The sequence below is a fragment of the Nilaparvata lugens genome, chromosome 3, assembly GCF_014356525.2.
Source record: "Nilaparvata lugens isolate BPH chromosome 3, ASM1435652v1, whole genome shotgun sequence".
Classification (NCBI taxonomy): domain Eukaryota; kingdom Metazoa; phylum Arthropoda; class Insecta; order Hemiptera; family Delphacidae; genus Nilaparvata; species Nilaparvata lugens.
In genome coordinates this window covers 21,452,635-21,465,066 of record NC_052506.1, presented here as the reverse complement: position 1 = coordinate 21,465,066, position 12,432 = coordinate 21,452,635, and the positions used below count along the sequence as shown (strand labels likewise).

Genomic DNA, 12,432 nt, shown 5'->3' with positions numbered 1-12,432 from the left:
TTCTGGAAACATTACCGATGTTAATAATTGTAATATTAATACAATAAAAATACACTATTTTTAATACTCATTCCAAACTGTACTTACATTTTGTTGATACATACTAATCTCCAGTCTTCATAACTATTCCAGACATTATAAAAACGCAAAACAAACAAACTCAAACTAGGAGGATACAAGTTTAAATTATTGTTTGTATCAAGAATGAAATGAAAAACTCATAAAATTGTGAACTGAAAACACACTTAAACTTGAACCTAAAGCAGAGAAAACTTATACGATTGTTTTATTCTATGCCTCAAGCTGTAACTACAGCTACAGCAGGAAAGCACGCAGTTTGACTCACAGCTTCACTATCCTTCCACTAGGAGCGCTGCAGTAGCATTGGATTTTGGATCCACTCTATGGCATACGGATTGCATATTGTGGAAGGTTTTCTACAAATTCCACTGCACTGTAAAGAGTATACTGTACGGTTGGCGGTGAATACTAAATTAATCTATGAACTTGAAGAGGAATAAGCTGGAAATTTTGAAGAAGCAGCCCTCAATCTACTAGAACAAAATTTTGTGATTTTAAGGTAAACCTCTTTTTTTCAAGGAAATATTACCGACTATCAAATTTTGCAATAAGTTATAACGCTAACAAAGGTGAAAACATTGTGGAGCGGGAAGGTAGCTTCACGCTTGAGAGCGTTGAAAATAATTCATGTATTTAACATTCAGCTCCACTATGTGCGCCATCATTGAATGATGCTTCAAGCTACCATCGCCACTTCACTATGTTCTCACCCTAATGGTTCTCACTCCTTTCATCTCAGAACATAATCTTGCATAATCTGTAAATGTTCTTTGGGATGGGTTTTTGAAAGCTTATCTATTCCGTCAATTCTCCATGCCATATCATAAATTTACCATTATGTTCTGCGGCGAATCAAGTTTGGGCGGCCGTGAAAAGTATTCTTGATTAGTCTGCTGATGGATTTTTTCCCTCAACCAATAAAATTGATGTGAGCAGTTAGATAACGGATTGTGTATTATGAAATGTAAACAAATAAACAACCAATCAGTATTTATATACACTCTCATTAATCACGCACAAGTGGACATCATTCTCAGCAATAATAAATTGTGGTTGAAGAACTACCTAGGTACTTGATCAATTTTAGAAAACCAAAGGAGTAAAATTATTCATTTGAATTGTTAACTGGAAATGTGAAAATTCACGAAAATCAAAGTAATACAAAGGAGAAATAATATTGCCAATTCAGTCTCTTCAAGAAGAGCATTGCCAATATTTACCGTGATATGAATTTTCGCCCTTTCCAAGATAAAGTACGTATCTTGATTTCACTTGAAAATGTATAATTTTACGAAAATGTATAATGTGTCCTCTCCAAAAGGTGGTTCGTGAATAATTCTTTCGAAATACTATATATTATAGTCTTCATTTCTCATATATCTCAAGAAACTACAAAATTAGCCTATACTGACCATTACAATACCTCATGCGCTCATGCCTAAACTGACCATAGCCTCATCTTCTACAGTGAATAATAATTCGCTTTTAATACAGTTCTTCAGTTAATTTACTTTCACATCGTCACTTGCAGTACGTGTACAGTCTAACAATACAGTAATTGCAGTTGGAAATACAATCAAACAGCAAGAGGAGCAGAATCCTGTAACCTTTCATTTAATCAATTGTTCAATCTTTCTTAATCCTGAAACTCTTGTTAACGTCCTGGGAGCTTGAGAAATGTACATTGAAATTTGAAATTCAAGTTTATAGACTTTTCAAGCCTTTGGCTGATGATAATATTCTAGTAAATGATTGGAGCATAGAGGTAGTCATCAAACATAAAACCAAATTTTGATAAACCAGTTTTGTATGGAATCTAGCATTCTCTAGTTGGCTTTAATTCTTATCTATAGATATGGCTATGATATTTTGTATAATTGAAGATGAGTAATAGGCTAAGTATAGATTTTAGTAATAGATCAAGTATAAATTTTGTGTGCTTGATTCGGATTGGAAATAACACAGTTACTGAGGAATGAATACCCACCAGGTACTCATGTCATTGAAGGATATTGAGAAACTTATACTCCACACATTGATATCCTTAGTGACTCGTTTTTTTAAACGATTGTTCAACAAATACTTGGAACACGGATTACACAAATCATGGATGATCTTGAATAATATGTGGAATGTTTATAACGTATTGGCATTTTTAAAGGAGAACAGAAATTGAAAACATAGTTTTGCATTTAATTTTGTCGATAATCGATGAAATGTTGAAAGGAATCTACCGCTACTGTTTTTGAACGAGCGTTAGCGGGTTCTCACTTTTGCCTTACTGTAGGCCAAAGTAGTTGTCCGTCTATTTGTAGGTTCTACAATAACTTCGGAGAGAATTGATCAATCAGCTTCAAATTTTGAACACGTATTCTACGTATCTTTCAACAGGTCAAGTTCGTTGGACAACATAATAATTGACTTACTCCTCCGTCCTTTTCCAGGATATAAAAAATTGAAAGTGCATAAAAAAAAATTGTTTCTATTTATCATTTACTCAGCTGGAATTAATTGCATGCTATTTCTGTCATTTTCCCATTCATTTAGAAAAGCTGATGCTATTTGGGAGTTATCACACATACTGACAGACTTTATACGCCGACACATGATTTCAGCTGAATAATACACAACATATTATTCAATTTATAAGTTCTATAATTATTTACTGGCTTCCGTTAACGTCTGTCTGCCTGTCTATTGTCTGTCTGTAACATACGTGTAATTAATAATATTATGTGATAGAAGTTGCTATGACGTTGACAAATTTTACTATGAAAATTTTTATTCCAAGTGTTAAATTTGTGAGTAGAAGCTACTATTGATTATCCAATGTAGTTATTCATTTATTTCATTTTTGTATCATTTATTAGTATCTTTACATGTTGAGATTATTGAAACATTTTGAGATATCGATGTGCGGGTATCGCAATTAATATTCTTTTGAAATTCTGTATCAAAATCATGTATCACATGACCATGTTCCCTTGAAAAAAAAAGTTGCATTCAAAATGAAGCTGGATTCGAAAAGAAGTTGGATCCATAAGACGGATACAGGATGGCAGACATAAGTTTTGAAGCGACAAAAAGTTTTTTTTCAATTGGAATAGGATCACCATGGAACTTAATGTCATAATACTCTTTTAAAAGAGATATTTAGCTGTTTGCATAATAATTCTCACCAACTCTGTATGATTACAAGTTGCAGATTTCAGAGATCAATACAACAGTTCATGAGTGAGTTGTTCAACCCAGGGGATCGCTAGTTATATTATATTTACAAATTTGACCTATAACCCTAAAATGCAACACTCGAGTACCACCAACACCATATAATGAAACGAATGGAAATTATTTTCACTTCGGAAAAAACGTTGTATTTTGAGGATAAATGTGCAATAGGCCTACGTCATATATTAATATGTTACAACATTACCTGTGTAAAATAAACGTTTAAATGTCAATGTTGACAACAATATAGAATGTATAGAACGTATTCAATCAATAATACTGTTGTGAGTTGTGTGACATAGGCACTCTTCTGAGAAAAAAATAGTTAAAATAGTTGAATTTATTAAAGTTAGAACAATATAAGATTATAATAATATGTACAGTAGAACATCGATATAGTACAGCCCGTTATAGTACATTTTTTCTGCAGCTTTGAAACGACCACAGATATACAGTGAAACCTTGATATAGTATAGACCTCGTAATAGTACATTTCTAGAGCGGTCCCTTGAGATGTACTATATAGATGTTCCACTGTATTATGTTGATTATGTATAGATTAAGTATAGTTGAAATATGCATAGACATGGACTAATAGTTTTAAAAGTCTACAATGCCAATTATTAGAGTAGATCTTCTGCTGTCCCTTGATAAAAGCCTAGTCATTTCTCTGGATGATATTTATTCCACTGCAAATGCATCATTTTTCAATTGGATTAAACACACATAATTCATAGCTGGTCAATAATATTGAACGTATTTCGAAATGATATGCAATTTACTTACTCAATGCTGTCGATTCCCATACACTCGATCTATTGCAGACCAAAACAACGTCGAGTCATTGAGAAATTTGATGTAATCGAGATTCCATTTAAATAGGAAAGACCAATGTACTCAAGCGAAAATATTAACGGGGATATCCAACGGGGCTAGTTGGAGTCGAGAAATTCCAACTATGGAATAGACCAAGTTATCGAGACTTTTGTGTAGGCCTATTAAATACTCATTTCCTTGGATTGTTGAAATACAGGAAAATTATATTAATGAAAGTAAAAATGGAATCCAGATTCCATGGAATCTGTCTTACCAAACCATGTTAGATAATGATTAACTTCATTCACTAGTACATTAATTTTCTAGCTTGAAACAAAAATACTGTACTGTATTCAAGTGTCAATGTCAATTTACAAGTAGGTTACCCAACTCCTAACGTGAATGTTTGGATCGAAGAATACAGAATTCAACTTCTCTTTACAGTTGGAGTATAATTTCAAGTGACTATGTGAAGGTACATTAACTTTGGACGGCACACTGTAGTTTGTTATTGTTGAACTCGTAATCAAGACTTCTCTCAGAAAGGAAGTGTCACCAACCATCCACAGTCTACTTTCTTTTCCTCAAAATAGAATTGATCGAACGTTTGGTAACCATTCCATTCTATTTCATGTGCTATCATTTTCATTGAAATGAATAACTATAATAATTTATTATTAAAACCGAATGTAATTTTTTTGTAAGTAATGTAAGTATTGAATGATGACAGTATGATTTCGAACAAAAATTTCTTAGGATATTTTTAGCATAAATTTCAAGAGATTTATTTCTCTCCATCTATTATTAAAGAAAACTGGAGTCAGGTAGAATTCTCCACTACAAGGAAACTGTCATCAATCAGATTCAATTCAAGGAAAACCTGAAATAAATAGTAACAGCATTTTCTCGTTGAAGGTATGATCAAACTGAACGTTTCCTGTAGATAAAGCATTTCCACCGTAGTCAGTTATAACACACTGATTTCTTGTCCAAAAATCAAAATCATTGGTACGATTAACAATTCAGTAGGAACTAAATAAAAACATATTACTATAATCCCACTTCGAAATAGGGCTAACAAATAATTAAAACTTGAAAAGCCGTGAATAAAATAATATTAACAGGCTAAAATACATTACTGAGAATGAAATTGGTTGGCTAGGAAAATGTAAATTCAGTAAGTATCATTCAATGAAGTATTGATAATTAAATATGAGTCATACTAATGAGATTGAGAGGTCTGTTATTGGATGAGAAGGTATAATAAAATATGCGTTCTATTTTGCTTTTAGAAACGATGAAATGTGCGATGTGAATATCTGTATAGTAGATGTTCTACTGTGGTCTGAAAAAGTTAAGTGGATTGAACGTTTTTCTAAATTTTGATGAATCGTTAGAGATTTAAGATTATAAAAAATTCATGAGTCATAAGTAAAAGAAAAACAATATATATTTGTCAAAAATAATTGCCAAGAGATTAGTACTATCTATGAAAAGATATCAAGGTCACAATTAAAGCAGACACATACAAGTGGAGCAAGGGAAAATATGAAATAATCTACACATAGATTCTAGAAAGAATAGAAATGTGATGTTTCACTTAGTTCCTATTCTTATTTGGTTACAATGGTGATTATTCAATAGTTGATGTGTAGTTTAAAATTTGAAGGCACATAATTTATTTTGATTGATCTAGGGAGTTGAGCTCAATGTTGAACTCAAATCTATTCTCAACTCCACTGTAAAACTTTCAATTCAACAAATTGAATTGTTGAAGGAATCTGCCAACATGAATCCTCAAAAGATGGGAAGGAAGCTGGAAGATTCAACAATTCAGTAGGAACTAAATAGAAACATATTACTATAATCCCACTTTGAAATAGGGCTAACAAAAAAATAAAACTTGAAAAGCCGTGAAAATAAAATAATAGACAACAAGTAGCAAGCAAGTAAAAAGTAAGTAGATAACAAGTACTGATAACAAGTTGTAGTAGTAGTACAAGTAGATAACAAGTTCTGATATTATAATAAGGACCTAATACATTATTAAACTCAAATCTTTTCCCAGCCTTCTTCTCAGTTTCTACACAATTTTCAAATTCAAGTTTTCAATTCAATTTACATTTCTTGATTCCATTATAAGAGTTTCTCGATTCCATGATAAAGGCTTCTGAATTCCATAAAAATATATTATTCCATTATTGAAGCTTTTTGATTCCTTACTGTATAAGAGATCCTTGATTCAATTATTAAAGCTTCTTGATTCCATCATAAGAACTTCTTGATTTTATAAGGGCATCCTAAGGACGGAACATATGGAATTATGAATGGACGTTTGTCACGTTCTCATGATACAAGAAGGCTTGACTAGTACGCCGAGTCAAGAGGAGGGCCACACTATTCGACTAAGGCTATCGTACGGAAGTATTGATTACAGAACGCGCTATTGTTTTGGCCAAAGAAAACTGCCAGATAGGCTTAATCCACTTCCATGACGCAATTTGTCCTAAAAATGCGGAAGGTTGATTGCATTAATTCCATTCTATAGATGTAGTGCCTATTATAGTGCAGTAATATTGACTCGATAGTAAAGAGATACATATGTTTCTCGACTGAGTTCGATGGAGAACCTGGAGCTGGTTACTTGGTTGGAAGAGAACAAAAATGTTTCTGGGTACGGTATAAAGACTATCTACGTTTTCCAAAGAAAAGCTTTAGTATTAGAACCTGAATTTATCATTAGTAACATTAATATTATATTTAATATAGAATGTGACATAATTAAGCTTGAAAGAATGAATTCGAGATTTAATAAGACGAAAGAAAACTGCACAGTAGAATAGAATAAATATTATGATATTACTATCATATTATTATAGTGTTTAGTTGAACTAATAATGAGAGTTTCTGGCATTGATAGGCAAGGTTTCAGTTGATTCTGAATCTGATTTAATGATTGGAATTTATTGGGGAAAGTGTAGTTTCAATGATCCCGAATTGGAGGGAGTAACCACCCAAGTGGGCGTTATTCAGACTTATCCTTCCTTATTATTTAATGGATATACCAAAAATAAATACTAACCTATTTCGGACTAAGTGAAACCTTATCTGAATTTGGGAGAGGAATAGTACAAGGATACCTTAATTTACTACTCCCTATCATTTCGATTATGTACTTATTGTATGGATGAATAAAGAATAAAAAAAGGTATTTTTACAGGTATTTCTTCTGCATTCTTCACTTCTGTACCGTGCTGCATTCCAAATCAATATCTTGATAGACCTAAATATATATTTCATATATCGGATATTATTATAATTTATTGTTATGTAATTATACGATCTGAATTAATATTGAAATATATCTAGATAGCTACCAATTTCATATTATGATTTATTATTATGTTATTAGAGAATCAAGATTTCAGTGTCACACAGATGATCTTCCTAACTCAGAAAAATTACATAATTTTCTTTTTAAATTTACACTGTAAAAATAATAGTCCAGTCAAGGAAATGTAGGGGGTGAAATTTTCATTGCTGCAACAATTGATCGTTTGACAATGACATTTGAATGGGGTGAGTGTGACACAATTTTTGACTTTGCAGCTTGATTTGGACTAAAAGTTAGTAGGTGGACATAGCAATTGTGGACTAGTAAAAATTGTCTTCTCAGCTTTTCCCTCTATACCCTTTGAGCATTCATTGCCTGGACTATAACTTTATTTGGTTCAAAAATACCATTGAATTGTAAAATAATTTAAAAAAAACAATTCTGATGGAGTCACAGATAAGAATAGTTTGAGATTCTGAAAAATTCAAATCCAAAATAATTCCATTACAGGAATTACTTTCTCTAACAGAACTTAACAAAACAAAGGATTACATTTTATAAATAACGATTAGCAATTAGTGATTATATCATAGTAGCAAATATGTCAAGTAAGTCTATCAGTAGATTTGTAAAGTTGCAAGGCAGTCGATTAGTTATGTAGATTATCCAACTTTCAAAATGAAACAATCAGAGGAAGAAATGGGTGCCGAAAAGAATAATAATGGCGTAGTCAGACAAAATTTGAAATGTGTCCAAAATCTCAAACCAATTATTCATCCCTTCCTCCTCATAGGAAATTGAAAGAATAAAGTTTATGATAATCGTACTAAGTATGATGCACACATTTAAAAAAAAGTACCTAGCATCAAACAATACTTTTTTAACTAAATCAGATCATTCACTATTCGAGTAGTGGTACAACAGTGTCGGACCAAGTTGGACCTTACACCATTCACGCTCCGACTGATTGAACTAATTAGTAGGACGAGTTGGTCGGTCCAACATCCCTACTATGTTCCAACTGGACTCTGACTAGGCGGCTGACTTTGGGATGTCGAATGTCCGAACTGTAGTTGATGCAACTAGTCCGACTAAGACATCCAACAACCCCATTCAAACATTCCAAATTGAATGCTGGACAACAAATCGGATAGTGAATAAACAATATTTCTCAAACCTTAATTGTCAAAAGTGATCATATACAGAATTTCCTATCAAATTAATTTATAATACAGTATTTCTATCTTACAATCCATCTCTACAAAACTGGAGTCTTCAAGACATAAATTAAGAAAAAATGATCCATGGGTTTCCTCCAAATTTATCCATCCACCTTGGATCTCTAGTAGTCATTTCCCCCTCTAGAAAAAATGCTTGGCTACGCCCCCGTTTTATTTAATTATCCATGTATAATAAGGAGAAATTAACATATTTAAAGGTAAAATGATGATTGTCATTAGTTTGATTAGATGTGACTATAATAAAGATAAATGAGGCTCACCCAAGAGGTGTTAGTTGCATAAACGGGCTGAGGTTTCCATCCTTGTGTTACAAAACAGTTATTACACTTGAAAAATTCCAAGAGTCATGGAGATTGAAGTGCCAGCATAACTATCCTTACAGCTTACTCAGTTATCGATGTTCATGAATCATTAATAAACTTAAAATGAAAACCTCAACACATTCTTGCAATATGCAGTGTATATTCTAAAATGATGAATTACTGCTAAACATGAAATGAAAATCTTTAACATATCTTTGCAATGTAGGCTATATTGAAAAATAATTACAAGCGTTTAAAAATCACAATCTCAACCTAACCTAAAATTCTACTGAATTATCAATAAATTATTATTTGCAACCACATCGCAACAGGTGAATCTGTTTCAACAAAAGCTAAAAAACAGAACGGCGTTGAAATCATGAACAGCTTCACTGCGCTCGAAAATATTGTATTACGTTTCGTTGGTCAAAATACTGCTTTTATCATCGAACGCGTTACTGAATCTGAAAAGTTTTGTTGTGCTTGAGGTATCAGGCGCCTGAAAAATATCAGAGCCGCGGCACGAGATGGAGATATCTATACAGAATGCGAGAATGATACAGGCAAGAGGGAAGGAACGTGTGTTGCATTGTAGTACGGTATTGTACATGCACGCAGAGATACTACACGTACACTCTTGAAGTGTGGTGACCTTGAAAACAGACATGCTGGGCAGGAGGGTGGGTGAGATTAGTTAAGCACCATGTTGAATTAAGTAATAAAAATGGGTGGATGCATTGGCAAATAGCACAGCAAGACAGGTGGCTAGATAAACTGGATAAAAAGTATTGAGGAATGATTGTTATTGGATTCAAATTGACAACAACAAAGAACTTCAAAACACGGAGAATGAATGAATTTTATGATGCGGTTGAAAACCGAGGGACTAGTTGGAAAACTTTAGGGAGATCCACTAACATGCTTCATTTTCTCAATCTCAAACAACAAAGAAGGCTAAAGTTGTTGAAGTACCGAATTCTATTCTCCTTACAATGTGATTTAGATGAGAATTGGGAATATCTAAACGTCAACTTACCCCCGATGAGAAAGATTGGTGCGAAAGTCCAACAGAGTATCAAAATAGACAGTGGCAGTCCACAGATAGGAACGCGTACATTCACTCTCGACAAGGAGGAAGAACGTTCAACACTGGGCTGGCCGTGCACACACACACACACACACTCAGTTTCACTCGTATTCGACAACACACTTACAGCAGCAACACAGGGAACTGAACGTCAACACTCATCAAACACAACTAACCGGAATCTCGCCGTCGCAACACTCTAGAGGGGGTTCTTCGACTGTGCGCATGCGCACAACTCGACTTTGTGACGTCACGAGTTCTGTAGTTGGGGAAGAAAGGTCAGACTAGCGCCTGAAACAGATTGGATAGGCTACCCTCAAACACCGTGGCAAGAGAATCTAGTCGGCGCTTCAACATCCAAGAACTACAGCAGCTTCCATGAGAATTTCCATCTCTTCCGATTCATTCAGAATTGAATTAGAATTGATCATTCATTCCCCTACTCCTATTTACCCAATAATCACAAGAAATATATTCTTGAAAACAAGAAACTTGTTCTAAACCAATCATAAACTTCTCAGATCTCACTCTTCAACTGACTCATCTCCCTCGTCTCTCCCGATACACTCTGAATAAAATTGAATTTGAATTAATTATTCATATTTCCACATCTACCCAATCATCAAAAGAAACATAATATATTGGAGAACAAGAAACTACTGTAGTTCTAATTCACCAGTCCTAACCTACTCTTACACTACCTACGGTACCTATGGTCTTCAAGAGACTTTCCATCCCTCCCGATTTACTCTGAATTGAATATGAATTGATAATTTATTCATCCTTTCCTATTTATCCGATCATCACAAGAAACATATCTTGGAAAATAAGAAACTAGTTCTAATCCAGACCTAACCAGTCCTAAACATTTCTTACTACATGAGTGTTACCATTCCTCCCGATTCACTCTAAATTGTATATAAAATTAATAATCCATTTGACTTTTCCAATTTATCCCAACATCACAAGAAACTACTTTAGTTCTCATCCAGAGTAAACCAGTTCTAACCTTTTCTTACGCTAGTCTTCAAGAGACTTTCTATCTCTCCCGATTCTCTCTGAATTTGATAATCAATTCATCTTCTTCTATTTACTCAATAATCACAAGAAACATAAATATTTGCAAACAAGAAACTAGTTCTAATCCAGACTAAACCAGTCTTAACCTTCTCTTACACTATGTAGAGACTTTACATCTCTTCAGACTCTGAATTGTATATGAATTGATAATCCATTCATCTTTTCCTATTTATCCAATCATCACAAATAACATGTCTTGGAAAAGAAGCTACCGTAGGTACTGTAGTTCTAATCCAGACTAAACCAATCATAACCTTCTCTTACACAATAGTCTTCACGAGACTTTCCATCTCCCGATTAACTCGAATTGTACATGTATTGATTATTCATTCATCCTCTTCTATTCATCCAATAATCACAAGAAACATGTCTTGTAAAAGAATCCAGACTTTACCAGACCTTGACTTTTCTTCAATATTACGTTACAATCTAGAAACTAGTTCTAATCCAGACTAAATCAGACCTAACCTTCTCTTACACTATAGTCTTCAAGAGACTTTTCATCGCCCTGATTCTCTCTGAATTGAATTCGAATTTATCATTCATTCGTTTCTTATTTGTATAGAATAATTTAATCAGAATAAAGTACAAGAAACAATACCATGCAGCATGCAGTCCTAACCTTCGCCCTTCTTCTTAATTCTGATGAATGTTCAAATGGCGGTTATACAGGGTGGGTGAAAAGTCTGAGAACGGCTTAAACGGTGGGAGTGATTGGGGATCCTACTCAAATTGAAAATACTACATTACTATGACTTCATGGTCCACCATCTTGGATCCGCCATATTGAATGCAACTTTATTTTTTTAAATAGGAAGGTGATCATGCGATACATGATTTCGATACGAAATTTCAAGAAAAAAAGAATGGCGTAAACCGCATATCGATATCTCAAACCGTTCAGAAGATATTCACATTATTAATCAATATCATGCATATCAGAATGAAATGCATAAGTGGTATAAAAATACGTATAAGAATAAAATACGTGAGTCCTTGTGCTATTTTAATTCCAAATTTAAAGGTGACAAAGTACAAGATAAGGTTAGAATTTCACGTGTACAATTTTTTATAAAATTTTAATCCAAAATAAACATGAAAAATATAAATTTTGAATTTAGATGGCTTGAATTAATAAATTGATTAGAAATATTCCACTCAATTACCACTTGTAACGAATAATATTGAGTTAAGAAAATATTAACATGATAAGAATATTAAAATATTAGTATTGATTAATAATGTGAATATCTAAAGTTTGAG

At 33.2% G+C, this 12,432-nt stretch overlaps 1 protein-coding gene across 5 annotated transcripts in view; it reads right to left on the bottom strand.

The window, feature by feature from the left end:
• LOC111064391 overlaps window positions 1-10,265 on the bottom strand; it is a 125,194-nt gene extending 114,929 nt beyond the window's left edge. For 4 of the 5 annotated variants that reach the window (XM_039423282.1, XM_039423285.1, XM_039423286.1 and 1 more), the window contains exon 1: window positions 10,039-10,264. The gene's annotated coding sequence lies outside the window, so the exon portion shown is untranslated. Of the gene's footprint in view, window positions 1-10,038 lie in introns of all 5 variants that reach the window. The other variant, XM_039423288.1, reaches the window with a different exon arrangement.
• Window positions 10,266-12,432: the final 2,167 nt, after the last annotated feature.